The following is a 5,607-nucleotide window of genomic DNA, read 5'->3' on the forward strand; positions in this document are numbered from 1 at the left end:
AGAACGTGCTTAGGTCTTTTCCTTTCTTCCATCTGTCGCCTTTCCAAACAGGCTACAGCATTTTAAATTCTCTCCCGATTATTGAATATAATTTTTTTGTTGTCTTTAGTGGTTTTCTTTCACTTATCACTTCCAGAAGATTCCACTGACATGTTTTATTCCTACACCTCCCACACCTCCTCCATGCTCCCTACTCTGCTGACTAGCCCACGTAGGAGTTTCCATTCCTCTTAGTGTTTTCATTGCACACCCCATTTTGTTCCTATCTCCCTGTTCACATTAGTCTTCAGGGTTTGTTTGTTTGGTTTTTTTTATGCTGTTTGCCTTTCCCAAACTAACTCCAATTAGAGTATTCTAAAGTTTTTCCTTATTAAAAGGGAACTCAAAGATCACAGCGAGGAAATAGGAATGGGGTCCAGTACCCAGCTGTGGTTCACGGGAAGAAGAGACCAAGTAGGGTGGGACCGCAGCTATTTGGTACCCAAAGTCATGCCCCAACCGGGCCCAGCCTCTAAAAGACCATTGGCTGAAGGAGGTTCCCCACTAGACGTGGCTCGGGCAGAAGCAGGAACTTGGGGAGGAGAGTCTCATCAGTGGACGTATTTCTGGGTTCCAAGGCTGAGTGCTGCAGGGGTGTTCTCGGTGCTGTGTTAGCTTTCCCGACAGGCCGGTGTTATCTGTCCATGGAGTCAGGAGATTCTCAGCTTTCCCGTCAGGCCAGTGTTATCAGCCCACAAAGTCAGGAGATTCTCAGCTTGTCCGAGACTCTGTACTGTACGTCATTAGCCCTTCACCTGTCACGAGGCACCAGGCCTCCTGCTCATTGTCGGACCTTCTTTCTTTGATGAACTCTATCCCTCTGGGACCACGAGCCAAAATGAACCCCTTCTTCTGTAAGTTGCTTTGATCATGGTGACAAATACGGAAGTTGGTATTAGAGTGGGCTGCTGCCGTGAGGAACCTGGCCCTGGTTTTCTTTTTCCTTTTTTCTGTTTTTTAGAATTGTGGGTAACTTTGGAACTTTGAACTAGTGGGCTGTCCTAGAAGGCCTCTGGAAGGCTGCAGTACTTGGAGTGATGTGTACTGTAGAAACTTGACCCCAGAGGTTTCCAAGGGAAGCAGGGATTTTAAACAGCAACTTGGCTCAAGGTCATTTGTGAGATATTTTGGCAGAGAATATGGCTGCTCATGCCCCGAGACCGTTATGGGAAGTACATATGCAGATCAATGGTGAAAAAGAACGCCTGGGGCAGAAATCAATACAAAATGTACACCTTGGAAATGCGCACTAGGAAACTTAATGTAGCTTAACGTTGTCAAGGCTTGTGCTAAAAAGAGAGGTGTGAGTATGCATGTGTGTGTATGCACATGTGAGTGTATGCATGTGTATATGCACATGTGTGTTCATGCCTGTGTGTGTGTGTTCGTCCCATTGCCTCTGCTCCTCTAGAAACCTCGATCAGTGCACTCTTGTCTCTCGTCACGCTCTGTGATGGCCACCGGGAGAACAATGAGCAGAAAAGCTGCTCCTTGGGCAGTCAGCAGAAACAAGAGGGAGATGAATGACAGGCAGGAGAGGCTGAGCTGCAGCGGTAACTCTGAACCCAGCACTGGGGTGGTGCCACCATGGAAGGTGCAGCCCAGGGACCTTGCGTTTTCACTGCCTAGGTATTCCAGGTGAGAGTGACTGTCTTAGTTACTCTTCCTGTTGCCATGATACAATGCACCAACTTAAGCAACAGAAGGAAGGAAAGGCTTACTCTGAATCACAGTTTTATGTGGCAGGATGGTCATGGCACTGGGAGCTTGAGATAGAGGCTCACAAGCATTGACAGGGAGCAGGCTCTGACTACTGAGTTTTGAAGCACGTCTTGCTTTTTCCTTTTTATGGACTTTAGGACCTCAGCTCAAGAAAGGATGCAGCCCACCCTTAGGGTGGGGCTTTTCCACTTCATTGAACCCAATCCAAACTGTCCCAGATAAACCAGAGGCTGGCGTAATCCAGATAAGCCCTGATAGCCATGCTTGAAGGCCTGTCTGTGTGATCCTGTCAAACTGGTAATCAGGGTTAACTGGCACAGAGACTTTTGAGGGTTACACTCTGTCCATTGCAGCAACATGGGTCTCTTTTAGGAAGCCCCAGGAACGTAAATGGAGATTAGGTTATTACTCCTCGCTTTCCCTGAGGCCTTGAAGTATGGTGGCCTGGAAAGAGATCAGGCTGGACCCTCCACTGCAGAGGTAAGGGACCTCGGGTTGAGCTGTGTGCGCTCCTAATGAGCCAAATTGGCATGGGCCTGGCATTCTGGGTAAAGCTGCCTTCGAAACTCTCAGTCCAGAGGCTTCTGATTGAGCCCAAGGCCCAGACAAGAAGTAACAGGCCTCCACTGATGACTGAATGTTAACTGTGCACCTCTACTGCCCTCAGGGTCCCTTTACTCATGGTTCTGGTGTACTGGAACCTGTGGTCTCCCCGGATCAGCCATCCGTGTCCCTTTATAATTTAAACCTGCAAACACAGTCTCCTCTGGACAGACCTGAAGGTTGCAGGCTGGAACTTCCCACTCTACAACTAAAGTGGATACAATATGGCTGAATTGGCTGGGATTGTGAGCTGGGAAATAGCTGCCCCCCATGACAAAGCTACAGATGACAGTAAGGACCCACAGACCGGAGCCCTGGGTTACAGGCGAGTATGCTAAGCAATTAGTCATGCAGTGTCACTGGGCATTAGACTGGCGCAGGGGCAGCAAGGGAAGCCAGGGCACCCTAAGCATGCTCCGAGCCACAGAGCCCTTTTGGCAGGTCCTTGTCCCCTCCAGCATAGACATCCAAGACAGCAGTAGATAGCGAAGGTTGGAGCTTCAGTGTGTAGAAATGGCCCGACTCTCTTTAGGCTTTCCTTAGACCCAGCAGTGCACAGTCCATGTCTGGGACAAATATTTGACATGCCTGATCAAATTTGAAGTGCCAGGCATGTATAGAGAGAGCACACTGCCCAGGCCCATGTCACAAATCCCTGAGGAAACCCTCAGGTTGCTGGAGTGAGAGGCCAGAGGGACCGAGCGCCCAAAGGCTGCAGATCTTCCCTCTGGGCCTTGGAGGCCTCTGATCCCCTGAGAGGGTGACCGGGCGGGGGGGTCCCTGAGGGCCCCGAGCTAGAGAGCAGGACTGGGCCCTTCTTCCCTGATCCAGCTCCAGAGCTGTCAGCACCACTCAGGGGCAGTGCACCCCACAGAGGGGTAGCTGCTGGCTGAGGAGCTCCTGTAGGAGGCAGCAGCCTTGGGGACAGTGCCTGGGTGTCCTCCTGCCCTCACCCCGAGAACCCACTGCAGGGGTAGGGGACACTGACACCAAGACAGTGGACACCACTCAGAGATACTGAGGCAGCTGAGCTGTGGACCAGGGCAGGCTGGGAAGGAAACTTCCCTGAGTGCCCGCGTATCCCTGCCTGGGCATTTAACCTCCCAGTAATACCCCACGCTCTCCCAGAACTCTCTGTAGTTGCTTCATCTCCTGGACAGAGGAACACTGCCCTCAGTCTCTCCCCAGTGAGAGTGTCATTGTGCTCAGGTTGATCTGGGAGTAAGTACCGGCTGCTCTCAGCAGATGCCCCTGGTGGGAAGAAGTGAGCTTCGGATTTGCACTCTGCATCCTGCTGGAGCACAAACAGTTAAGGAGACATCACTTTAATATACTCTTTTCAAATTCATCTCTTCTCACCAGGTGGACATGGCCTTGTGCTCATGTTCCTGTACATCTACAGAACTCAAAATCGGTAAGACTCAAACACTGAAAACCAATTCCAACAGCCAAGGCCAACTCGCTCCAATCACAGGCGCATCTGCGAATAAAGTAAATGGAACCCCAAGAGAAACTGACCCAAGGTCAATATCAAAGACCGAGGAAGTCTGTGACTAAATGAGCGGAAACAACTCTGTCATTCGAAGAACAGAATACTGACCAGCAAAGAGAAGACTGGGGGAGGAGGGGACTCGGGCATGAGATGGGTGAGACCTCTTTATCTGAAGAGCTCTGACTATGGGTGCATCTTACAGCGAGTGAGCTCAGCTTTGGGTTCTGTGTGAGCAGCTGCTCCTTTCTGACAGTGGCTCCCGGGGAGAACAGACATCGATACAGAATCAGGAGAGCAGGACAGGAGCAAGGCAGAAGGCAGGGAGGGAGATGCATTCCCAGAGCCAGGGAAGCTGGTGGTGGACTTGTGGGCAGGGTGTGACATCACCAGGCAGACGAGGAAGCTTTGGTGTGCACTGACACCCACACACGCTCATGGAAGCAGGTTCATGTGTAAGTACAGAAACTAATCCGCGCAGGCCGTGGATGGGCGTGGAAGGGAGAAGAAGGGGGAGTGCAGAGCCCTGTCACCACAGGACACAGGGCTCTGATTTCAGTTTGGTTTTGTTTGCTTTTTGAGACAGGGTTTCTCCCTGTAGCTCTGGCCATCCTGGAACTCAATCTGTAGACCAGGCTGGCCTTGAACTCACAGAGATCCTCGTGCCTCTGCCTTTTGAGTGCTGGGATTAAAGGTGTGCGCCACCATTGCTCTGCTGCAGGCATCTGTTTGATGAGACTTGTTCATTATTTTCCAGTGAATAAAGTGGTTTTTTTTTTCCTTTCAAAAAATCATCAGATGGGCTGGAGAGATGGCTCAGAGGTTAAGAGCACTGACTGCTCTTCCAGAGGACCTAGGTTCAGTTCTCAGCACCCACATGGTGGCTCACAACCATCTGTAATGAGATCTGGTGCCCTCTTCTGGCCAGCAAGCATATATACAGACAGAACACTGTATAATCAATCAATCAATCAATCTTTAAAAAAAATCATCAGAAAAGGTCATTAAGAGAATGATGTAAAGCATGAAGGGGCATCAATCATAGGGAGAGAAAGTCAGGAATGGGTGAACAGAAGTCAGAAGGGCAGACAGTGAGGGAGCACTTTGGTGCTGACTCGGGGAGTAGTTCCATGGGAGCACTCATTACAGGATGAGGAAGGTGAGAGAGGGCAATACTCTGCAAGTTCATGGAGAGATCTGGGGTGATTTGGAGCAAAGCGCCCTAAGCTGAAGGTAACCCCAGGGAATCTGAAGGAGGAATGGCTGAGGCCCCAGTAGGAAAACCCAAAGCAACAACAGAGAGAAAACATGAGGCTGTCACTGCAGTCTTTCTGTCAGTGAGATGATGCTGGGGACTTGTTTCCTCGGGGGACACTGGGCGCTGACTGGCAGTGACGAGCCAGTGTGTTCTTGGGAAATCCTGGGCTCCCGGGTAAAGGAATCCAACAGGCTTCCATGATAACATCGGAAGAGAGAGCAGGACCTTCTCAGTTGGAAACAGCAGCGTAGAGAGAAAGCAGAGCCTTCCCAGTCAGAAACAACAGCATAGAGAAAGCAGGGCCTTCCCAGTCAGAAACAGCAGCATAGAGAAAGCAGGGCCTTCCCAGTCAGAAACAGCAGCATAGAGAGAAAAGAGAAAGCAGGACCTTCCCAGTCAGAAACAGCAGCATAGAGAGAAAGCAGGACCTTCCCAGTCAGAAACAGCAGCATAGAGAGAAAGCAGGACCTTCCCAGTCGGAAACAACAGCATAGAG

This window comes from Microtus oregoni, unplaced genomic scaffold (assembly GCF_018167655.1).
Source record: "Microtus oregoni isolate MIOR12 unplaced genomic scaffold, Mior012 000003F_ref0000135, whole genome shotgun sequence".
Lineage (NCBI taxonomy): Eukaryota > Metazoa > Chordata > Mammalia > Rodentia > Cricetidae > Microtus > Microtus oregoni.